Source organism: Lepidochelys kempii, chromosome 11, assembly GCF_965140265.1.
Source record: "Lepidochelys kempii isolate rLepKem1 chromosome 11, rLepKem1.hap2, whole genome shotgun sequence".
Classification (NCBI taxonomy): Eukaryota; Metazoa; Chordata; order Testudines; family Cheloniidae; genus Lepidochelys; species Lepidochelys kempii.
This window is the reverse complement of record NC_133266.1, coordinates 13,934,696-13,960,471: the sequence shown is the minus strand read 5'-3', so window position 1 is coordinate 13,960,471 and position 25,776 is coordinate 13,934,696. Positions and strand designations below refer to the sequence as shown.

The following is a 25,776-nucleotide window of genomic DNA, read 5'->3' as shown; positions in this document are numbered from 1 at the left end:
TTATCTATACACTCCCCATCCGTAGCCCCACAAAATCACAAGATCTCCTGGTTAACCTCCTCCTAGCCTTGGCTAAAACAGCCATTTATAAAACCAGAGAGGGGAGGTTGGCCCATGAAACGTCCTGCGATTGTAGGGCCTTTTTCCAATCCTCAGTACATTCACGTATCCGGGCGGAGTTCCTCTGGGCGGCGTCCACCGACTCCCTTGATGCCTTCGAGGAGCGGTGGGCGCTGTCCGGGGTTCTCTGCTTGGTGACCCCATCCGGTTCCCTCAGTCTGACCCTTTGATTGAGGGGAAGAGCAAGAGATGCCACCCCAGCCATTGCCGCTGCGGATACCATCATTACTGTCATCTAGGAGGGGTCCTATAATACATGGGTGTCTACCCCCCCACCCCCAAACCGCCCACCCCGCAGCCGTGCCCATCTTGCCGGGCACTCTCAGGAGAGGGCTAATCGGTGACACTGGGCGCGGCACTAGGTAACTCGAGGGGGTGGAAGACCACGAGTGTCGAGGAAGCCCCCCCGCTCTGGGCCCAGGCTAGCCTGAACACTTCTCCCTCCTGAAAGCTGCTGTGTTATACCTTCTGTTTGCATTGTTTTGTTGCATAGTTTGTTTTGTTTTCCTTGGTAACTCTTTGCAAGTGTTACACAATAAATTTTTTTTTTGTTTCAAAAAAAAAAAAAACCTTCCCTGTAACCTTACCCACGGAAAAGGGACCTACTTAGCCTGCTCTCCTGCTGCTGCCCCCTGGCCTGGGCTTTCCTTGCTTTTTGCCCCTGCTTTCGGCTCCCCCCCGCCCCCGACCGGGCCAGACGCTCTCCCCCCTTTCTTTTCTTTTTGTTGTTTTTTTTTCTTTCTCCGCTGTTGCTAGAGTGCTGGCTGGCTGCCGGCCGGCTGTTAGCCCCCTCTCCCCGCCCCCGGCCTGCCCTCGGACACTGCTGCCGCTCCAGCTGAAACCCCCCTGAGAGGGGGGGGCCTGCCGGCCCACTTCCCCAGAGGGGGAGTGGAAGTACCCAGCCCCAGACCCAGCCGCTTGCTGTTTGTCTGCGGACCCGTCTCCGGTCGAGAGGACTCTTATCACTTGCTTCGGCATTTCTGGAATGCAAAAAAGAAAGCCCGGAACAGACGGAGAAAAAGCCGTCCACCGGAGGAACACCACCTGGAGAATCTACAAATCGCCGTGGAGGGGGCCTAAGACTGAGTAACTTTCGACCTGCGCTCTCATGTGGGGGGGGAGGCCTTGACTGTGTCTTAACTGTGTTTGTAGGGACACAGGGGGTGTGGCACGGAGCTGCCCCCCAATCCATCTGTGTCCTTCCAACCCCCACACTACGATCTTCACCCCCCCACTCCACCATCTTTGCTGGCTGTCTAACATCTGCCTCTGGACTCAGTTGCTCACCGTGATTCCACCACGTGGGCCAGAAGCACCAGCCAACCAAACAGGACTCTCTGGACAAGCGTATGGTGGTTCATGTGCCTCCCACTCCCCCCGAATTATCCACCCCACAGCTTGTCCCTTTCTATCTGACCCCAACTCCTGTCAATCACCTGCCACCGCCCCCGCTGGGGCATTGGCAATGGAGGACACTGGGGTGACCTCCGCCGCTGCCATGCCCACCGCCTCCCCAGACTCTAGGGAAGCCCCCCCAGCCGGCGGGAAAGGCCAGGGCAAGAAGAAGGGGAAGGGCCCCGCTAAAACCACCGGGCCCTCCATGGCAGGGGCCACCCCCACTACTGCAGCCCCGCCATCGACCACGGCATCCTCCCCCGCTGCCCCTCCACCAGCTCTGCAGATGCCCCTCCCTCAGCGTCCAGGACGTATGCCCGGGCTGCGGCAGCCCCCCCGCCTGCCGCCTCGTCATCTCTCCCACCCACCGCCTCCGCCACCATCAATAGTGGCCGGGGCCCCTTTCCCACCAGGACAAGGAAACACGGTGTCCGATGCCTCCTGGTGCCCACCTCGCCCCACGTGGAGACCTATGTGTGGGTGTTGGCGAGGGTGGTGGGGCCCTCGGCCATTGTGGTGGCCTCCAAAATGTATGGGAAGGTCGTTTTCTTCTTAGCATCAGAGGCTGCTGCCCAGGAAGCGGTGGAGAGGAGCCTGGCGGTGTGGGGGGTGTTTGTCCCCCTAGAGCTGCAGAGGACCTGGGCGTCCACCTGGTCCTGACCTCTGGCCCTCCTTTTCTCCCCAATGCTGCCCTGTTACCCACCCTTTCCACCTGGGGAAACCTGTTTCTGTCATCAGCCCTCTCCCATTGGGCTGCAAGGACCCCACCCTCCGTCACATTTTTTCCTTCCGCCGGCAAGTGCAACTTTTACTGCTGTTGGCGGCGTGTGACAGAGTGGCGCTCGAAGGGTCCTTCCTAGTCTCCCACAGGGGACCCGTTACCAGGTGTACTTTTCCACAGGAGAAGCCTGGTGCTACCTCTGCCGGGCGTCGGGGCACATCCGGAGGGACTGCCCCTTAGCCTGGCAAGGAGGGGCACCTGGGATCCCCGAGACCTGGCAGGACATCGGCCCCGTCATTGCCAACGCCCCTGGCTGCCTGGTACCCGAACCCACCCCCCCCTTCGGACCACCGCTACTCCCACTCACACCCCAGGGGCACCTCCCCTACAATGCCCAGACGAGCGGGAGAGCCCCGCCCTCGCTGCTGACAATCTGGCGGGGCCTATGGAGGAGGGTGTGGCAGAGATACCACCAGGCATGGGAGAGAGCCTGCCCCAGGGAGAATCCTCCCTCCCTTATGCCGCACCACCATCCCCCTCCCCCCCCCAAGTCCCTGAGCCAGTGCCTTTACCCCCTGACACGACCCCTGCTAACCAGCCCCCAGATGATGCCATGGAGGGCTGGGCTCTAGTCCAGGGGAAGCGAGGCAAGCAGAAGGCTCGAGCTCCGCCTCATCTACCCGAGGCGGAGGCCCCCCGGAAGATCAGGAAGGGGGGCACCGATGCCAAACCTTCCGCTTTGCCCACGAGTGCATCCCATCCACCAGTGTCAGCCAGGAAAGACATGGCAGCACTGGAGGGTAGTGTCTCCCCTCCATGGGAGACCCTCCCCTCCAAGACCCTCAAGGAAGCCCCTTCTGTCCTGACACTACCCGAAGCCCCCGTGAACCCCATGGCAACCATCGTGGCGGGTGCCAACCGGGAGAAGCCCGGGGCGGAGGAAAGTGTCCTCTCCTCCATGTTCGAGGATATTGAGGCCTTAGATCTGACCCCGGTCGCCCAGGGGGAGGACGACCTTTTGCCAGCAAATCTCGATCTGGGCGACCTCACTTCACCCCTCTTTTCCCCATGCTCCCTCCCCTTAACTGCTGCTTCCGCTCCCACCTCTGAGAAGCCCCTGGACTCCTCCACCGACCCAGCCGCTGATGGCACCCCGCTGACAACCACCGAGCATGCTCAGGTGACAGCCGGCGCCACGCGGCCGGGACACAAGTCGCCAGGGGCACCCCCCCATTGGTGTGGAGCAATCGACTTCCTTCCCGGGAAGGCACTGTCATTGCCGCCCCCGGGGCTGTCTCCTTCCCTTTCACAACTGATGACCCCCAGGGAGCGGCCTTTGTGTTCTCCTGCCCTGACCCATTAGGAGCTGCTATTTTCCCTCCACCGCCCCCTATCGCCCCAGAGCTTGAGGCGAGCCTAGAAGCTCCAGCCCATCAGGCGCCCTGTCGGGGGTCCGCACCCTGCTTGTCTGTTTTAGTGGACCACAGGGCTGCACCGAGGGCCCCGCCGGGGAACAACCAGGAATCCCCCTCCCCCCCCATGAGCTGCGAGGAGAGCTGCGGAAGTTTTTAGAGGATGTCTGTGGCTCCTGCAACAAGGTACAACTTGCTCTCCAGCGATGGGGGGACTTTTCTCAAATCCTCCAGGCCACAAGGGCCCTCATGGGGGAAGGTAAAGGGACGGGGAAGCAGGATGCCGTGGCCTACTGGCGGGGCCGCACCTTCCGTGAACAATTACTCACCTACGGGATGGGTCACGGACTGCTGTACGGCCCGCTGGGAGATGCGAGCATCCCTGCCAGTGAGGACCCCCCCGACCCTCTCCATGACACCTCTCACCATCGCAACGTTGAACACCTGGGGTTGTAGGATGGCTCTCCGCAGGTCCCAGGTGCTCTCCTTCCTTCGGGAGGGAGGGTACTCTGTGGTTCCTGCAGGAGACCCATACGGACCCGACCGCCGAAGATAGTTGACGGCTGGAGTGGGGGGACAGGGTCTACTTTAGCCATGCCATGATTCAACAGGCTGGAGTGGCGACCCTGTTCTCCCCTGACCTACGGCCCAAGGTGCTAGGGGTCGCCGAGGCCATGCCAGGTCACCTGCTGCATCTCCGGGTCCGTATGGAGGGGCTCGTGGTTAACCTCGTTAACGTCTATGCCCCGACATCGGGCCTGGAGCGACTGCAATTCTACCAGCGGGCATCTGCCTTCCTCGGCACCTTAGATTCTCATGAGTGCCTGGTCCTGGTAGGGGACTTTAATACCACCCTCGAGAAACAGGACCGCTCGGAGACCGAGCAGAGTCCGGCCGCCGCAGACAACCTCCGGGAGATAGTCGAATATCACTCCCTAGTGGACATCTGGCGCGACCACCACCCGGATGACACTTCCACTTCCACTTGCCCCGCCCGGTTGGACCGCATTTATTTATTACGCTTCCATCTCTCACAAGCCCACTCCTCCAGCATTCGGCTGGCCACATTTTCTGACCATCATCTAGCCACTGTGACTGCCTCCCTCTATGCGGAGAGGCCGGGGCCGGCCTACTGGCATTTAACTACATCCTGTTGGAGGATGAGGGCTTCGTGACATCCTTCTGGGAATTCTGGCTGGCCTGGCGAGGGCAGCAGCGTGCCTTTCCCTCGGCACGGCGATGGTGGGACCTGGGAACGGTGCGAGCCAGGATTTTCTGCCGCGACTACACCCAGGGCACCAGCCGAAGGAGAAATGCGGCGATAGAGCAGTTGGAATGGGAGGTCTTAGAGCTAGAGAGGTGTCTGGCCGCCAGCCCCGAGGACCCGCTCCTCTGTGGAGTGTGCCAGGAGAAGCGGGAGGAGCTCCGGGCCCTCGAGGACCATCGGGCCCATGGCGCCTTTGTTCGATCCCACATCTGCCTCCTTCAGGAGATGGATCGCGGCTCCCGCTTCTTCTATGCCCTGGAGAAAATGAGGGGGGCCCAAGAAACACGTCACCTGCCTCCTGGCAGAAGACGGCACCCCCCTCACGGAACCGGTGGAGATGTGCGGGAGGGCCCAACTCTTCTACCCAAGTCTTTTCTCCCCGGATCCGACCGACCCTGGCACTTGCAGAGTGCTCTGGGAGGAGCTCCCTATGGTCAGCGTGAGCAACCGAGACCGGCTAGAGTTGCCTCTCACTCTGGCCGAGTTCTTGGAAGCCCTCCGTTGTATGCCCACTAATAAGTCTCCAGGCATGGACGGGCTGACCGTGGAGTTCTACCACGTGTTTTGGGACATCCTCGGCCCAGACCTAGTCACCGTCTGGGCCGAGTCTCTGCAGAGTGGGGTCCTCCCTCTTTCGTGCAGACGAGCTGTGCTCGCCTTACTGCCGAAGAAGGGGGACTTCCGCGATTTACGAAATTAGCGTCCCGTCTCGCTCCTCAGCACGGACTACAAAATCGTAGCGAAAGCAATCTCGCTGCGGCTAGTGTCTGTGCTGGCGGACGTGATCCACCCAGACCAGACCTACACCGTCCCGGACCGCAGTATCTTTGATAACCTATTTCTGGTTCGGGCGGGCGTAGAGACAATCTGTCGTTCACCCTCCTGTCCCTAGATCAGGAGAAGGCTTTCGATAGGGTGGACCATGGGTACCTCCTGAGCACTCTGCGGGCGTTTGGCTTCAGACCCCAGTTTGTGGGTTTTCTCCGGGTGCTGTACGCTTCCGCAGAGTGTCCGGTTAAGCTCAACTGGACCCTGACTGAACCGGTCAACTTCAGGCGAGGAGTATGGCAGGGGTGCCTCCTCTCAGGCCAGCTGTACACTCTGGCGATCGAGCACTTCCTCTGTCTCCTCCGCAGGAGGTTGACAGGGTTAGTGCTGCAGGAGCCAGAGCTGCGGCTGGTCCTGTCGGCGTACGCTGATGACGTGCTCCTCGTGGTCCAGGACCAGGGCGACTTGGCGCGGGTGGAGGCTTGCCAGGCCATCTATTCTGCAGCCTCCTCCTCCCGGGTCAACTGGGTCAAGAGCTCTGGCTTGGCGGTAGGAGACTGGCGGTAGGCGAGCTCCCTCCCACCCACGCTTCAGACCATCCGGTGGAGCACGGGTCCGCTGCTCTACCTCTGCGTTTACCTTTCTGCCATGCATCCTTCTCCGATGGAGAACTGGGAAAACTTAGAGGGCTGGGTGATAGAGCGGCTCTGGAAATGGACGGGACTACTCCGATGTCTCTCCCTCCGAGGGAGAGCACTGGTGCTTAATCAACTAGTCCTGTCCATGCTCTGGTACTGGCTGAACACCCTGGTCCCGGCCCCGGGTTTCCTGACCAACCTCCAGACATCAGTTCTGGGGTTCTTTTGGTCAGGAACGCACTGGGCCCCTGTAGGGGTTCTTCATCTTCCCCTGAAGGAAGGAGGACAGGGTCTGAAGTATCTGCACACTCAGGTCCACGTCTTCCGCCTCCAGGCCCTTATGAGGCTCCTTTATGGTGCAGGCAGTTCAGCACGGAGCATACTGGCGCACGCCATCCTGCGCCGCATCCGAGGGCTCCAATATGACCGGCAGCTCTTTTATCTCCGTCCAGGAGGTCTTCCGCGAGACCTCTCCGGGCTGCCGGTCTTCTACCAGGACCTCCTCCGGACTTGGAAACTGTTTTCAATGGCCAGGTCCGTGGCAGCCACCGAGGGGGTAGATCTCCTTGTGGAGCCCCTGCTACACAACCCCCAGCTCTGTGTGCAGGTGGCAGAGTCCCGCTCGGTGCACCAGAGCTTGATCCTGGCAGAAGTCACGAGAGTCGGAGGCCTCCTGGACTACGACCGGGGAGACTGGCTGGATCCCTTGACGCTCGCTCGGCGCATGGAGCTCTCCAGACCTCGTACCCCCCCGGTGCGTACTTCAGGAGGTGAAGGCCGCTTTGCCGCCCTCTCCTAGAGCTTACCTCGATCGGGTCCTGCTCGAGGGCACGCCCCGCCCACCCTCTAGCCTAGGCCTGCTGGACCTTTTAATTGGACCACTGCCCCGTAGACCCAATCAACTCCCTCACCCCTTTACGGCGAGCCGGCTGCATAAACTGCAGCCAGTATGCTCCCAAACCTCGCCAAGGAAACATCTATACACGCTCGTGCTCCACACCCTTCACTCCATCACCCTAGTGTCCCACCCCAACACAAAGTGGCGAGACCTTTTGCCACCTTTGGAGGGTGAGCAGCCCCGGTGGGCCAGCCTATATTCTACCTTGGTTCCGAGGCCCGTCAGGGACACTAGTTGGTGGCTCCTTCACGGAGTTGTGAACACAGGCACATACTTGGCGCAGTTCAACCCCATCCCAGATACTTGTTCCTTTTGCGGTGTGAGGGAAACCCTGGCGCACGTATACTTGGAGTGAGCCAGGCTGCAGCCCCTGTTCTGGCTCCTCACAAATCTTTTATTATGTTTTTAGTTGCATTTTTCTCCTCTCCTTTTTATTTATGCACTCCCCATCTGTGGCCTCACAAAGTCGCGGGATCTCCTAGTTAACCTCCTCCTGGCCCTGGCTAAAACGGCCATCTATAAAACCAGAGAGAGGAGGTTGGCCGATGGAGTTTCCTGTGACTGTGGGGCCATTTTCCGATCCTTGGTCCGTTCATGTATCCGGGCAGTGTTCCTCTGGGCGGCGTCCACCAACTCCCTTGATGCTTTTGAGGAGCAGTGGGCGCTGTCCGAGGCTCTCTGCTCGGTGTCCCCGTCTGGCTCCCTTGTTTTGACCCTTTGACTCGGGGAGAGAGTAAGGGACCCCAGCCCCAGCCATTGCTGCTGCTTAGAGGGGTCCTTTCACACGTGGGTGCAAGTAGCCCCCCCGGGTTGTCCACCCCACAGCCTGCCCCTCTTGTTGGGTGCTTTCAGAGGAGGGAATTGTTGGTGACACTCGGGCGTGGCGCCAGGTAACTCGAGGGGGTGGCAGACCTTGAGAGTCGATGAAGCCCCCTCGCTCTAGACCACCAGGTAACTCGGAAGGGTGGAAGACCACGAGAGTCGAGAAAGCCCCGCGCTCTGGGCCCAGGAAAGCTTGAACACTTCCCTCCCCTGAAGCTAATGAGAAAACAATTGTGATTGGTTGGTGTGTTACAAAACAAAACAACAGCATATGCAATGTGTAAGTGTGTTATGCAAATAACAAAATACCTTTTTTGCTTCAAAAAAAAAAATTACTCTCCTATAGCCATCTAGCCCGACCCTGTCACACCAGTTAAGCCTGCTGTGATTTTGGCCTCTTGCACTGCAGAACTGCATTCACGTGTTCCTGTTATGAGGGTGAAAATCTTAACGGCAGCTAATTGTTCAGTCCCACACCAGTGATGTGAAGAGCTTGCAGACCTGCTGTCTACATCCTGGTAGACAGTGTGTAACTGTTGAAGTGAGTGTGGCCCTTTTGCGAACTGGAAATAGCTGACTCCACCATCCAAAACAAACGAGTTTAACGCAGAAGTCATTTGGTTTTCTGGCTTGCTGTGTAGTACTAGGATCATGGAAGATCACTTCCTGATGTATCCACATGAGCAGTACCGGTGATGGTCCAGTAGTTCGGGCACTAGCCTAAGACTTAAGGGTATGGCTACACTGCAGCTGGGATTCCCAGCGTGAGTAGACAGATTGTCCCTCGCTCAGCTCAAGCTAGCGGGCTAAAAATAGCAGGATAGACATTGTTGCACTGATGGCAGTTTGGGCTACCTGCCTGAGTCCAAGCTTGCCTGGCCCTCTGGGCCTGAGCTCAAGCGGCTAGCCAAAGCTGCTGCCAGTGTCCACACTGCTATTTATAGCACGCTAGCTCAAGCATGAGTCCATCTACCTAAGCTGGGAATCATGCCTTCCACATACTCTCGTCTACACTACTCGCCGGATTGGCAGGCAGTGCTCGATCCAGCAGGGATCAGTTTATCGCATCTAGTCTAGACGTGATAAATCGATCCCGAAGCGCTCTCCCGTCGACCCCTTAAGCTCCACCGCCGCTAGAGGTGCAAGCGGAGATGATGGGGGAGCAGCAGCAGTTGACTCACCGCGGTGAGTTGATCTCAGTTGATCCAAGTACATCGACTTCAGCTACGTTATTCACATATCTGAAGTTATGTAACTTAGATCGATCTCCCCCTCCTCCTCCCAGTGTAGACCAGGGCTCAGAGACCTGGGTTGAACTCCTGCCTTCTCCACTACAGAGATTCCCAGCGTGACCTTAGGCAAGTCATTTCACTTCTCTCTGCCTCAGTTCCCCACCTTTTAAATGGGGATGATAGCACTTCCCTCTGTCACAGGGATGCTGTGTGGATACATACATTCAAGAGTGTGAGGCGCTTAGACATGGGGACCATAGAAGTATCATGTATCATATAAAGCAACATGAAAGCAGACTGAGAATCTCCCTCTGAACTAGGAGTGGGTGAACCGGTGCAGATAAAACAGCTTGCAGCCTTTGCCTATTCTTAGAACCAAATCTTCTGTGTTTTCCCATTTCTAATTTCCTGCCAGGGCCAGAAATTAACATGTACAAATATCACACGAGAAATTATTCTCATCTATTTCCTGCACGGACTAGAAGTGCCAGAAATATAGCACAATAGAAAGTTCAGTGATTTCGAGCCCAGTTTTGTAAAAGCAGGAGGTTTGGCTAAATTCTAAACCTTTGGATTCAAAGCACAAAGATCTGGAGGCAGATGCCTGGCTGATAAATAGCAGAAGCTATGCTGCTTTCCAAGTATAAACAAGGCAATTCCTGCGTTTTAGCTTTTTAAAAAGTGGTTTAAATTGCTGGATTATCGATTTAATTCCAAAGTGCAAGAATTTGTTTTCTCCGATTCAGAACTAGGTTCAGAAAATCAATAATAAAAATCAATAATCGTTTCTGAAATATTTGAAAACAAAGCTTTGTATTAAATAAATGCTCTCCCATTTACTATCTGGGATGGCCAATTTGCTGAATAGTATTTATCACACGAGCAGTCTGGGAGTTGCAGGATCAGCCCACTATATCTGCTTCCAAAAATCTTATAGTAGACACCTACTGGACCTTGCTAAACCAGCTGCGGACTATCATAGACTCCATTCAACAGTGATGTTTACAATGGGTTTGACTCTTGTCTATGGCACTGTTGTTTTACAAGGCTAGCAGAAAAAAAAAATGAAAACCAGGCAGGTTTAAAAGACTTTCTTTAAACATCTTTTCCTATAGCACTATTAAGGACACCTTGTTTGAAAGATTTGATTCTTTGAATGTTGCCTATTATGGCATTTGAAACAAATTGGTGTTTACAGCCCCACGAACATAATTGAAAGGCTGCGTGACATCTTCTGTCTTTTCCACAGTATGCATCCGATGAAGTGAGCTGTAGCTCACGAAAGCTTATGCTCAAATAAATTGGTTAGTCTGTAAGGTGCCACACGTCCTCCTTTTCTTTTTGTGAATACAGACTAACACGGCTGCTACTCTGAAATGTATCAGACCAGTGATTTAGATTTAAAAAACAATCCTTCCCGCCATTAGGGGGAGCTCAAGGGCCACCACCCATTCTGAATGAAGATGTACTCTGCGTCAGCTCTAGCATACCCATACAAATGAATCACTGACAAAAGTAATCAAAGAGTATATGTCATTGTGCTAATATATAAACTGCCTTCCTTAGGGTGTTTGCTTATGCACATAACTGTCTGCTGGAGGTCACTTAGCAATTTTCAGTCGTTTTCGGAATGTTTAGATTTCAAATCAAAGCCGTTTTCTTTATTCTGACACAACTGCCCTCCCGCCTCCCCCAGCCCCAGACGCACACACACACCCCCGCTTCTATTTTCACTTGTATACATTTCCCCAGATCTGAATCATCTCTCCAAACCTCCTTCAGAAGCAAATAAGGTCGAACAGTGGTAATGAATTGGTGGTGATAAAAATCTACAAGACATGGGTCCTGGAAAGAAAAAAAACAAAACAAAACAGAAACACACTACTCACTTTTCATCACACACCACTTCCTCACTAAAGGGAATATTTTCACAATTGTTTTAAGCAGAGCTGGTTGAAAATTGGAATTTCCAATCACTGGGAACTTCCCATATTTTGATATTAGTTATTGGTCCAAGTTGGGAGGAAAATTTGAAATGGCAAAAAAAAATTTGCCCAATGGAAAGTTCAGAAAAATTTCAGTTTAGAGCCATCAAAAAGTAAAGCACGTGGTGATTTAAGGGGGCCAATTTCACAAAGCTGAAAACAATTATGAGCTAAAACAGGTGGGAGGAAGAACTTAATCAGAAAAAGGTGAATGACAATTGGGAATTGTTCAAGAACACTTTACTAGATGCCCAAAAAAACACAGTCAAGGAAAAGGGACACATTGATTAAAAATAGTACCTAGTTGAGAGTGGAAGTGAAGGCAGCTATACGTACATAACAAATGGAAGAAAGGGGAAGTTTACAGTATCAAATATAAATCAGAAACTAGGACCTGTAGAAAATTGATGATTGAAGCAAAGAGACACAAGTAGAAATCTATGGCCAGCAGAGTTAAGGACAATAAGAAGGAGGGTTCATTATGTATATTAAGAACAAAAAGACTCCTAACAATGGTATTGGTCCATTACTAGATCGGAATGTTAGAATTATCAATAATAATTCAGTGACAGTATTGATCAATAAATATTTCTGTTCTGTATTGGGGAAAAACAGATGATTTAGTTATACCATATGCTGATAACACTTTTCCATTCCATTAGTATCCCAGAAGGATATTAAACAGAAGCTACTGAATGTAAACATTTTTACCTCATCATGTTCATAGAAACATAGAATCATAGAATATCAGGGTTGGAAGGGACCTCAGGAGGTCATCTAGTCCAACCCCCTGCTCAAAGCAGGACCAATCCCCAATTAAATCATCCCAGCCAGGGCTTTGTCAAGCCTGACCTTAAAAACTTCTAAGGAAGGAGATTCTACCACCTCCCTAGGTAACGCATTCCAGTGTTTCACCACCCTCCTAGTGAAAAAGTTTTTCCTAACATCCAACCTAAACCTCCCCCACTGCAACTTGAGACCATTACTCCTTGTCCTGTCCTCTTCTACCACTGAGAATAGTCTAGAACTATCCTCTCTGGAACCACCTCTCAGGTAGTTGAAAGCAGCTATCAAATCCCCCCTCATTCTTCTCTTCTGCAGTTCCCTCAGCCTCTCCTCATAAGTCATGTGTTCCAGACCCCTAATCATTTTTGTTGCCCTTCGCTGGACTCTCTCCAATTTATCCACATCCTTCTCATAGTGTGGGGCCCAAAACTGGACACAGTACTCCAGTACTTCAGATAACTTGCATTCAAGAGTTTTAAAAGAGATGGCCGAGAAGCTCATTGGACCATTCCAGGAGCTGGAGCTTTCAGAGAAACAACACACACTGCAAGCTACAGGATACAATCAGGAGAGTTGTAACAATATGAAAGTGAAGATGACCCCTCTCCCCTGCCTCCAGTGGGAATGAGGGGCAGTTGTTTTGGCCCACCCTGTTCAGGCTGTTGTTCTCTTCTAGGGCTCCATTAGGAGAGGTCAACGGTCTTCTTTAGCTGGGCTCCACAGCAGCCCTGCTGGAGGTAGCTACAGAGGGAACATAATGGCATTAGAGCACTTCTTAGGCTTTCTATGTAAGAACAAAGGCATATGGGCACATTCAGATGTTAGCTAGCACCCACACCCTCCTCTCTGTCCAAACACCCAGTTCAGCATTACCTTGCATAACTTAACATGATTCTAAACAAGATGGCCACCATCATGGTCAGTGTTCCTCTGTATGCCCCTGCTCTGCCCTGACTCCCTTACAGCCTTCCCAGAGTCAGCACCCCCTTCAAGAACTGCTTCATCTGTCTTATAAGGAACCAGCCACTTGAAGTTCCCTTCCTGGGCCATGTTTCTGGTTGGCTTATTTAGCAAACCTGCTCCAGGCTTCAAGTCTCCTGCAGGCAGTTCCCTCCCTTCCTCTGCTCACTCCGAAGGATCATAGCCAAAAATAACCACAGCACTCAGTATCTGTATGTCCCTAGCTCTGCTGATGTAGCTCAGCACAGCCTCTTCAAGCAGCAGAGAGTGTGACTGCTGTGTAATAGCTAATAAGGAATTCTACAGCTCTGCTTATCATTTCCTCCCAGTGCCAATTAAAAAGATTTAGTTAAAGAGAATGCAATTACATTGTCATGGATAAAAGGGATACAATTAATTAAAGCTGAATATTTTCCCTCAGGAGTGTTGATCTTTCCAGATGTTCCCCATCTCCTTCCCTGATCATGTGTGATGATCTGGAACGAAGCTATTCTGGAATTTTAGAAGAGGTTGGCGAGAAAGAAATCTAGAGTTAGAGTTGCCGTACTAGCCTGTTTCTCTCTCTCTCTCTCTCTCACACACACACACAGCATTATGGGGAAGACCAACTGACTAGTTTTTCCATATCCTTAAGGTTTGTCAGTGACACATGACTAGGCAGTGAACCTTTTTAATTTGCATTGACTTCTCTGGGATGTGGGGCCTGATCTTGCAGCCTGTGGACCAGTAAGTACTCCTACTGAAGTCAATGAGGCTATTCACGTGACCAATAAAGAGCACACCTGAATACTGTTAAAAGCCTGGCATTCCCAGAGCTGCTACCTAGAGCCAGTGCTTCGTTTTCTGTCACATACCACAGTATTTTGTGGGGAGGAAGTCAGAGGTCACTGGGGCAGCTGGCAGGGCTAGAGGAGGAATTGAGGTGAGAAACCTCAGCACTTGGTGGCAAGTGAATGAGGAGAAAGCATTAGGAGATGGTAGTTCATGATGAAATTTGTTGAGATTCTCGTCAGCAATACCCCGAGCAGAGAGGGAAGTGAGTATGAGAAAAGGGGTATATGCAGGGGGGATTAGATGGTGCCAAATAGGTCAGAGGGGCAGTTGATGAGGATGGCTAAGTTGTGCTGCTTGACCAGGAAGAAGGCAGAACTGAGGGAGGAGAAAATCAGCTGGAGCTGGAGGAAGTCTGCATGTTTGTGGGACTGTCTGCAGAGACCTTCAGCAGCACAGAAACAAGGGTGGAACAAGTGGATGGTGGGGGTGGACTTGAAGGAGTCTAGGCTGTTGAAGAGCTTGGTGAGCAAGTGAATCAACAAGTTTTTTCTTTACATTTTTCACCCTCACCCTTTTTCCCTTGTAGACAAGAGGACAGCTGGGGGAATAAATGATTGTTTGGTTCAGTGGGTGAACTGGAAAAAAATTGGTTAATTTCAAACTAAAATTGATTTTTTTTGTTTTTCTCACCAAAATGAAAAAATAAAAAAGATTTGGGTTGAACTAAACGGTTTCATTGTTGATTCGACTCAATGATTCAAAATGACTCAATATGATGAATTTGAAATTTTTGTCTTTAGGGGTTTTTTTGGCTGCCACTATTTGCTGAATTCAATGTGAATTTGTGAACAGTGTGAACAGTGCCCTGAACAATGCATTTTTCAGCAAATTTATTATACACCTGTAGAGAGATGGAGTGGCCTCCCTCCGAACTGGAAAGCTAGGGACTACTATACTCCTCCAGGTGGGCGGAGCTGAATCTGACCCACGCCCAGCACCAGAAGTCCTGGGGTGGGACAGGAAGTATAAAAGCAGAGCCCTGGAGCTCAGTGAGGACTGGACCCCAGGAGGGAGTAGATGTTTCTTCCAGGGAGGGGAGATCTTTGCAGGATCCTGGATTAGCACCCGAATGGAGCCCAATGAGTATCCTGAGGAGCTGTGGGTATAGCCAGCAGCCAAGTACCCTGAGGAGGCAGAGGACCTTTGGACTATGGAGCCCTACACCCAGACTGTGGTAGGAAGTAGACCGGGGAACCAGACTATCATCCAGTTCTGCTGCCAGAGAGTGAGTCAACATGTTTTGGGAGGATTCCCTGCTGTCCCAGAGGTGGACTTGTCACTGTTAGGGCCCTGGGCCTGGGTCCCCTTACTCCCTTTGTTGTTGATCCCACCCCTTGGGTTGTGGCCAAACCCCCTCTTTTTGGCCAGAAGGCCTGGGCTGTGTTGTGGGCTCACCCCAAGCCAGTGGCCCCTGTGTTAGCTTCAGGTTAAATTCACTCAATCTTATGTTGTCTCTGCACTTTTTCAGTTTTCAATAAACTGAGCATTGGAGTATTGTCAGGGGTGAAGCAGGGCAGGGGTTGGTACTTCAGTAGAAGGGAAGTGGGCTCTTTGCAGTTGTGAAGGAGTGGGGGGAGGCAGTCTGAGATTGTGGGTTAAGCATACTGGCTGGGAGTTACTGCTAAAATCATCACAAGTGAAATAGTGAATGTTAAACATGGTAATGTGTAAATTGTCATCTCTAGGTTTTAACAAACAATTGACATGAATAGGACTCCTCTCATGTTCCTGAGCTATTGTTTCAGGCTGTCTGCAGGCTAAGGAAGGCGCGTCGGTGCTCAGTTTTCATTTTCAAGGGGTTTTTTTTTTTTTTTTTTGCAATATGGTCTAGAAACACTCACTAATGAAAGCTTGGATTCTGAAGCTCAGTTTCGCAGCTAGGGCTGGATTCCATATTTGTGGAACTCTGGAGTTCACAAGGCCCCTCCGATAACTGATATTTATTTAATCATTGCCATGTCACAGCACTGGCATTACCACTGAAGTGTAAAACGTTATATGTAGCAGATTAAAGGTAGTTCCTAAATTATGGTCAGGCAATAGGTATAATGCAGTTTTTGTCCCAGCAATGAAATCTGTATATAATCCAAATTGCTAAGAATTGTGACCTCATCCTGCAAAATACAAGGATCCACTTCTGACAAGAACAATGTTTACTGCCTTAAAACAAGTCCCTCAGATTCATACAACCTCAGGTGTATGCTGAATGCATCCAGGGGATATCAATAACTTTGTTATGGCAGGATGATTTAGCTCTGAAAGGCAGAGGAGGACAATTACATTTGGCTCACAGCTAAAAAGGTGATCTGTTTGATATTTTTTTTAAAATCTGTTAAAACTGTAATATTAAATGTCAAATGTACTTATGATTTCTCCTGCTCATGTTAGAGACAGTAAGAGTGGTAATAATTTTAATATGCATGCTAGACCTGCCTAAAGGTTAAAAAGCATCTGATAATGTACGATACAAAAATTGTATTTCCATCCATCTCCTCCAAACTCTCCCATTGTGAACCTGAATAAAATCTCATCAGCTATGTTCTGCAGGCACTTGTTCTGGCTAAAGGATTTTTCCTAGTCTCATTCAGATAAATGTAACAATGGAAGAAGGCATCTGTCTCAAATGTGTCCGCAAAATCTTGTTTCTTTCACTCTCCTTCATACTAATCATCTTCAGAAGCCACTGCCAACGCTGACCGTGTATGCAGTATAGGCCTTGCTAGGTGTCCTGCCATCTACCTTGGTTCTTTGCTTGCATTTATTGCCTGGAACAGCTTATTGCTTGGCACTCTGTTTGTTAAAAGCACTAAGGCCTCTATTGATGTGTCAATGTCCACGTGAAGAAAGTAAGAATCCGCAGGCCATTACTGCTTGGCTTAAAAAAAGCAAGATCTAACTAGAGTCAACCAAATGCCATGAGTAGATAAGGAATGGCCCCATGAAGCTGCCTCTTATAGATCTGATAGTGCAAAGCTGCCTTAGTTCCCTTAAGCAGCCAATCCCTAGCTGGTGTAGAGCCAGCCTCACTGGGTCTATGCCTCTGGTATGACGGGGCGTGTGCGAGAAACAAGCTTCATATCTATAACTTATAAAATGGCTTTCAGATGTACCACATCTAGTGGCCCAGATTCCTCAGACGTAATGTAACACTGATAGACCTCGGTTGTTGCTGGGCAGGATCAAACCTGGGACTTCTAGAATGCATCCACGTCTACTGCATGAGCTACAAGCCACATGGACCTCATCTAAAAGGCTGTAGCAGACTGATTGTTCCCTCTAGTGGCACAGAGGCCACTTAGAGATTAGAGTATCACACCCAGGAGGTGTGTGGTCTGTAGAACATATGTAACACAAGTTTCTAACCAATAGAAAGATTTTTGGCAAGACATTGCCTCAGCTTTCTCCTTTATGATGTCCTATGGCTCCTAGTTTTAGTAACCTTTTCCAAAAACTACAGCTTCAATTTATATATTTGAAAATGTCATACAAAAGGTCCTACCAACTAAAACGACCAAGGAGGCAGTTCTGATCGCAGTACTGTATAATGAATAGGTTTTTCCATTTTAGACAATGAGCCAAATTCTGCTTTCAGTTGCATCTGTGTAGCTCTGTAGTAAGCCCCCAATGAAGTCAGCTATTCTGCTATGACAGAGCTGTGTTTAGCCCCAGAAGCATTTTAAAAAGTCTTGACTCCAAAAGATTATACATTTTATTTAAATATTTATCTTTTTTTCAAATGTGACTTAAAATCTATAAGTAATTAGTTACTGTACTGGCTGTATTATTGCAATGTTCTTCCTTTAATTTCTTATTCAGACTGTGAGTTATAACCCTAAAATCATTCCAGTCACATCTGCCTTCAAAGGTCTAAATAGGAAGGAAAAAAGTTAAATGCCTTAATATCTTTGATATTTGCAAAGATATTGAGGATTTGCTGGGGGATTCAGCGCTGGATGAAGAAAGAGTTTTGTAGGCAAATAGAAGAACTTGTGCCTACAGTTCAAAAGGAAATATCCATCCAAATGCACAAAGATTATGTAGATGTATGCGTACTAAACAATCATTGCTATTCAATGGCTGCCTTTGTCTTTTGAGTCCTAGGTTAAAACTAGTTTAGAAATACAAAGGCCTATTCCACTCCTTTGTTGATTGTTAAATGAATTTTAACAGTAGTGTAAACCTTCATTTACATTAGAACTTGTAATTACAGTTCAACAAAAAAACAAATCAAAGCCTATCACATGGGTAACTTTCTGAGGTGCTGAATACGTGTTCCTTCTAAGCAATGTTTTAGGAATGCCGGGTGAAAATCTAAGCTATTCTGGAACTATTTCTACCAATTTATAAAATACTAACAGACTAGCTGCAGTGTAAATAGTTGTGGCATACAGTTAAGGTAACAGTAATGCAATAAGGTGAAACTAAGAAAGTGACCCTGCAAGCCCTCCATTTTAAGAAATCCCATGGAAGTCAACGGAAGCTCCATTCAGAGGCATTGGGCCATAAATCATTCAAGATCTGAATTACTGGCTGTGATGGGGTTGGGGGGGGCGGGTATATGCCACACACTGGGGAATCAAGGCTAATGAGCAGCTCTGGGTCCAGAAAGCCCTGCCCAGTTGTACCTGCTTGGCATGCTCACCATGGAGGCAGAGCTCAAAAGGGAGCTGCCCAGTTCAGTCAGGATGGGCAGAGCAGGGGAGCAACCCCATGGTGTTCGTTCCTGCAGAGAGGCTGTGGGAGTTCCCCACTGCTTGGATCAGACCTTTCTGTTGAAGGCCCCTGTGGAGGCTGGGAATGGTGGGCTGTGACTGATGGAGAGGAGCCTTTGGATCATGGTTGGGAAGAACCCCATGTGTGCGCGCGCACACACACACACACACACACACACTCACTCTTCCCCAGCTGGTGAGGCCATACACAGACTTGGCTGTGACTTTGGAGGGGAAAGGCCTCAGTACAGCCAGGGAGCAGGTGTGGTGGGGTCTGCCCCAAGCTGCATATCTGACGTGCCAGTCACAGGGCCCAGGGTTGGAACCTGGTGGAGCAGGGAGGGCCTAGGTTCCCCTACTGCTGGCCCCACAGACCCTTGCCACTGGTAATAGTTCTGTGTTCCGATGCTAAGCCCTCTGATGCTGCCCCCTGAGAGCAGCTTCATAACTGTGCATCTGTTTGAAGTTAATGAGTCTGGTCTCTTCTACTAACATGAGGAAAAAATTGTATCCCAATCTCCTGAAAAGTTAGTCAAACAAATTGCACTAAACTTTAATGGAATGGATGTTATGATCACCTAGACTGACCTCCTGTACAACATGAGAACCTCACTCAGTAGGGTCTGTATCAAGTATGTATCTTCTGTTTGAGCTATGGCATATCTTTGAGAGACATCCAGTCTTGATTTAAAGATTTCAAGTAATGGAGAATCCACCATGTTCCTAGGTAAGCGGTTCCAATTGTTAAATTACCCTCACTGTTAAAAACATTCTATTCTAGTCTGAATTTCTCTAGCCCTTGGTCTTGTTCTGCCTTTTTCCGATAAACAGCCTTCTGCTATCGGAAATCTGTTCCCTACAGAGGTACTTGCGGACTGCGATCCAGCCACCTCTTAGCCTTCTCTTGGCTAAATGGAATAGATTGAACTTTACTTGCTCGCAATAGGGCAGCATGTTTTCCAGACCTTGAATCATTCCTGCTGCTATTTGCTGAACCCTTGCCGATGTCTTGACATCCTCAGTGAAAGATGAACACCAGAACTTGGGGCTAAGTCGGCACCTTGCAACCTGCCCTGAGGAAGGGGAATGAGTATTTGTGCTGCTCCAGGGAGCACATCACAGACTGAATTTTGACCTCGCATCAGTTTAGTCCCTTCTTCTCCTTGCCCTGTCTGGCAGGGAAGGGATAATGTGTGCCAGATCTCTATGCCCCACCGGGGAGTGGATTTAAGGTTTTGCCCACTCCTAACCCGCCTGCACAGAAGGGGATTACTAGTCCTACAGTGACTGCTCTACCCACCTCCTGCCCTGTGATCCAAGATGTAGGTAGTCTGTGTCTTGGAGTAAAGGACACAAGAGCTGGCTCACCATTTGAGCCCTTGGTAAAGTAGCATTCATTAACACTCCACTACTGTCATTAAATTGTAGTCGGCATAATATTGCCCAGGTGAGCACCTTGACTGTCAATGCTGCTTTATTGATTCCCTGCACAGAGTGTTTTATATGTCAAACACTGAGCAGGGAACTAGCCTGTCGCATGTACAATATGCCAGTGCAAACAGGTTTGGAATGAATCAGTCTTTTCCTCTCTCCCTCTCCATCTCACTTGGTGTCTCTCAGCATCTAGTGATGCAAGCAAAGTCCAAAAATAATCACGACTTTCACTTGTGCTAACACTACTTGGAAATGACAATCCCCTCTTAAAATTTTAGCAGAGCTACAGAACTTGTAACAATACACCTGACGTGGAGAGATGCTTAAGCCACCACTGGAATCCAAGCCCTTGTCTACACTACAGAATTACTTTGGCATAATTACGTTGCTCAGGGGTGTGAATAATCCACTCTCCTCCCGACATAGCGACCGCCTCTCGCAGACATGGCATTATTAAGCAGATGGGTGAGCTCTCTCCCATCCGCTTAGAGCAGCTTCATTAGGAGCACTACACCTGCATCAGTGCAGCTGCGCTGCTGTTTCTAGTGGAGGCCTGCCCCAGAGGAGTGAGAAATGGTCAGCACAGCTCAAATCAGGCCCAGAACATACTCTTGGGTTCCACCCGTGTCCATGATCTAAAAGTGAATTATCTGACAACAATGTTACTTCAACGTCTGCTCACCTGGGTATTCCTCATCGTGATCACTTGGCCTGATTCTGGTCTCACACCAGTTCTATTTAGACTGTGATTCACTTGATGATGCCGTCACTCTGAATTTAGGGTGTAGTCCTACAAGGTGCTCAGGTTCTCTGGCTGAGCTCAGTGGCCACTCAGCACTCTGCTCAGTGCCTTGTAAGAGCAGGTCTTCACGTCAGTGGAAAGGAGATCAGTGTCCGTCTCAATGGCTACAGTCGCATGAGTGCGGATTACTCTTTCCCCTAAGGGTTGCAGGGTCAGGGTCAGTGTTAAAAGATATTGTTGATCCAACTTAGAGCTATAAAATCCAATAGAGACAGACTCCTGCAGTGAGGCCTGGGGGGCGGGGCAATATGGTGTCTCCAAGAATCAATTTATTTTGAATCAGAATATCAGGGTTGGAAGGGACCTCAGGAGATCATCTAGTCCAACCCCCTGCTCAAAACAGGACCAGTCCCCAATGTTTGCCCCAGATCCCTAAATGGCCCCCTTGAGGACTGAACTCGCAACCCTGGGTTTAGCAGGCTAATGCTCAAACCACTGAGCTATCCCTCTTGATCAACTTTTAAAATAGTCTCCACTCTACACTATAAGTGGCCCCTGCTGCAGTTATTAGATGAATGGGGGAAGAACTCCCTTTGGTTTTCTTTTGTTTAGGCTCCTCAGGGGGAAGACCACCAATAATAGAAAAATTGACAGCTGGTTTCTTTGCTTTAGACTCTTTGACTCCTCAGCCTGGCATGAGGACTGGGGAGGGAAGATAGTAGCCATCAGAACAAAAATGTCCTATTTTGGGAGTGCTTTGAGGCACTGTGACTTTCCACCTCTTGGATTAGAATATGTAAAATACACTTTTTCAACTTTTTTTTTTCTTTTTGTTGCTTCCAGACACTCAGTGCCACATGCGGTTACATTGCTTTGTGTCATTTGTGACCTGCTACTGCATGGCATGACATGACTCGATGTAACCAGACAGAGTGCGCTGAGGAGTTTAAAAATAAAAAGTACAATCGTTGGTAAACATGTGGGGCTCAGTTCTGCCCTCAGATATGCACATACAGCACCTACTGACTTTTCAGTGGAGGGTCCACAGGCATAACTGAGCACAGAATACAGGACTGTGGGTAGCAGAGTACACATTCCAGGCTGCGTAGGCAGCTCGGAGTAAATTGACATTGCTCCATTGATATTAATGGAGCTGCACTGATTTAGGCCAGCTGAGGAGCTGGCCCTCTCTATTTTTAACTTTTTGCTCTAACCCACCTTTCCGTAAAGCTGCTTGGCTCACATTAACTAAATCGTCATAATTATATGCCAAGTGCACTTCAATGACAGGCATATTTTATACGCTGCCAATCCACCCTTCCTTCCTTCCTACATATCTTTTCTAATAAGCTTAAACATTTCATTAGAGTGGGGACACACCACTCTGGGTTTAGTGAGCCACTGAAATCAATGCCCATTTACACCAGCGGAGGATCTGGCCCTATACATTCAAGGGTTTGATACTACAAGTTTTGAGCTCCTGCAACTCCACTGGACATCCATGGAAGGGGAGGGTGCTCAGTGCCTTGTGGTGGCACTCAGCCCTTTGCAGCTCTGTAGTTTGTAAACTGGTTTGGAACCCTTCACGAAGAAAATTGCCAGAGCAGTGGTGTTGCCAACTCTCATGATTTTGTGTCTCATGATGATTATGTTCCTTAAAGCCCCAGCTCCTGGAGTCATGTGGATATGTGATGATTTCAGCCGTCGTTCTTAAAGAAAAAGTAAGTTTCTAGCTCTCATGGCTGTGGAGAAAGCTTCAAAATGTGCCACTCCCCCTCCACCCCCCACACACCGCCATGCACCCTAAAGCAGGGGAAGCTAATTATTTTTTGGTCCAGGTATAGGCAAGGTCCAGACTCCAGAGAAAATAATAAAAATATTTGTGGTCCATTCAAAAGCATCTGATAGTCTGGATTTGGCCTGCAGTGTGCTGCTTGACTACCCCTGCCCTAAAGGCTCAGAAAGCAAACAAAAAGATCACCAAATCTACTATTTTTACAGAATCTCATAATTTTAAAGCCAATCTCATGATTTTTGTGAGCCTGATTTGATTTTTTTTTTTTTTTTGAACATTTGGGGCTGGCCGTACCACAGCAAATAACTTTACAATCACAGGTTTCAGAGTAGCAGCTGTGTTGGTCTGTATTCGCAAAAAGAAAAGGAGGACTTGTGGCACCTTACAGACTAACCAATTTATTTGAGCATAAGCTTTCGTGAGCTACATCCGATGAACTACATCCAATGAAGTGAGCTGTAGCTCACAAAAGCTTATGCTCAAATAAATTGGTTAGTCTTTAAGGTGCCACAAGTACTCTTTTTACAATCACACTTGCTTCAACACCTCCTGGATCTGCATCTTCCACATAGGTAGGTAGGGGTGGGTGTGTGTGTGTGTGTTCTAAATGAGGATAACTACAAATCCAATGAACTGTTATGTCAAGGAGAAGGCTCCACCTCCATACTGTGGGGCCATACGGGTACCCATAGCAGTGCCGCTGATCTGAAGACAATTTGGGGACGATGTATATCTTCAGATCAGCGGCACTGCTATGGGTACCCGCATGGCCCCACAGTATGCCAACATTTTTATGGCTTACTTAGGGGACAAGAGCTGAGGAAGCGTTGTTCTAACGCCCCTACTCTACTTGCGCTATATTGATGACATCTTCATAATCTGGACCCATGGAAAAGAAGCCCTTGAGGAATTCCACCATGATTTCAACAATTTCCATCCCACCATCAACCTCAGCCTGGTCCAGTCCACACAAGAGATCCACTTCCTGGACACTACAGTGCTAATAAACGATGGTCACATAAACACCACCCTATACCGGAAACCTACTGACCGCTATTCCTACCTACATGCCTCCAGCTTTCACCCTGACCACACCACACGATCCATGGTCTACAGCCAAGCTCTGCGATACAACCGCATTTGCTCCAACCCTTCAGACAGAGACAAACACCTACAAGAGCTCTATCAAGCATTCTTACAGCTACAATACCCACCTGTGGAAGTGAAGAAACAGATTGATAGAGCCAGAAGAGTTCCCAGAAGTCACCTACTACAGGACAGGCCTAACAAAGAAAATAACAGAACGCCACTAGCCGTCACCTTCAGTCCCCAACTAAAACCCCTCCAACGCATTATTAAGGATCTACAATCTATCCTGAAGGATGACCCAACACTCGCTCTCAAATCTTGGGAGACAGGCCAGTCCTTGCCTACAGACAGCCCCCCAACCTGAAGCAAATACTCACCAGCAACCACACACCACACAACAGAACCACTAACCCAGGAACCTATCCTTGCAACAAAGCCCATTGCCAACTGTGCCCACATATCTATTCAGGGGACACCATCACAGGGCCTAATAACATCAGCCACACTATCAGAGGCTCGTTCACCTGCACATCCACCAATGTGATATATGCCATCATGTGCCAGCAATGCCCCTCTGCCATGTACATTGGTCAAACTGGACAGTCTCTACATAAAAGAATAAAAGGACACCAATCAGACGTCAAGAATTATAACATTCATAAACCAGTCGGAGAACACTTCAGTCTCTCTGGTCACGCAATTACAGACATGAAAGTTGCTATATTACAACAAAAAACTTCAAATCCAGACTCCAGCAAGAAACTTGAATTGGAATTCATTTGCAAACTGGATACAATTAACTTAGGCTTGAATAGAGACTGGGAGTGGCTAAGTCATTATGCAAGGTAATCTATTTCCCCTTGTTTTTTTCCTACCCCCCCCCCCCCCCGCCCTCCTCAGACATTCTTGTTAAACCCTGGATTTGTGCTGGAAATGGCCCACCTTGATTATCATACACATTGTAAGGAGAGTGATCACTTTAGATAAGTTATTACCAGCAAGAGAGTGGGGTGGGAGGAGGTATTTTTTCATGCTTTGTGTGTACATAAAAAGATCTTCTACACTTTCCACAGTATGCATCCGATGAAGTGAGCTGTAGCTCACGAAAGCTTATGCTCAAATAAATTGGTTAGTCTCTAAGGTGCCACAAGTACTCCTTTTCTTTTTATATACACAGAGAACATGAAACAATGGGTGTTACCATACAGACTGTAATGGGAGTGATCAGGTAAGGTGAGCTATTAGCAGCAGGAGAGTGGGGGGGGGGGGAACCTTTTGTAGTGATAATCAAGGTGGGCCATTTCCAGCAGTTGACAAGAACGTGTGAGGAACAGTAGGAGGGGAAATAAACAAGGGGAAATAGTTTTACTTTGTGTAATGACACATCCACTCCCAGTCTCTATTCAAGCCTAAGTTAATTGTATCCAGTTTGCAAATTAATTCCAATTCAGCAGTCTCTAGTGGGAGTCTGTTTCTGAAGTTTGTTTGATGTTCTGCCTAAGTATTTGACTGAACCCATAAGCTAGATGCTTAGGCACCCAAGTTATCTAACAGTGGTTGCAAGTAGAGGGGCCAGGTAGAAAACTTGGCCCCAGCTCTAGCCCAACCCTGCTGGCTGAAGCCAGGCTGGGGTCCCTCCTGAGAGAAAGTCACCTGCAGCTCTCTCTGGCCTGGAGGCATCCAGCAGCACCCACCAAGTAGGTAAGGCCACTCAGGCAGATGGCAGGAGTAGGGCAGTGGGGAGAGGCATGCAACCTGCCTGTCTCCTGGAGAGCCTCTACCAGCACCGCACATGGGAAGCTCTGGGGAGAATTTAAAGCTGCCTTCTGCTGAGGGAGCCTAGTGGTGGGACCACTCTCAGCCTCCCCACTCATGAGCGATCAGATCCTGTGGAGATTATCTCCTTTCAGGCACAGCTGTCCTTACAGGAGGGAATCAATTGCAGGGTGGTTTAGTTTCCCTTATAAACTCATTTGTCCACCTTTCTGTAATATTCACCACCCTTTACTTTGCAAAATTCTGGGCTCCCCCTTGAGTGTATTTCTGGGGTTTGGCCCAATAATGACAGAGTCTAAGCACTTCTATGAGCCAGGCTTTTCTGATCCTTTGAGTAGCTCTCTGCAGTTAATTCACTCTCAAAAGAAATCCAATTTCAGTTCCTCTCCT

The 25,776-nt window shown here is 49.5% G+C and overlaps 1 protein-coding gene across 1 annotated transcript in view; it reads right to left on the bottom strand.

The window, feature by feature from the left end:
* Window positions 1–11,607: 11,607 nt before the first annotated feature.
* The window catches only part of C11H2orf76 (chromosome 11 C2orf76 homolog), a 222,661-nt gene continuing 208,492 nt past the window's right edge, over window positions 11,608–25,776 (bottom strand). Inside the window, exons 6-7 of the transcript XR_012154207.1 lie at window positions 12,607–12,785; window positions 11,608–11,696 (exon numbers count right to left, since the gene is read on the bottom strand). The gene's annotated coding sequence lies outside the window, so the exon portion shown is untranslated. The remainder of the gene's footprint in view (window positions 11,697–12,606; window positions 12,786–25,776) is intronic.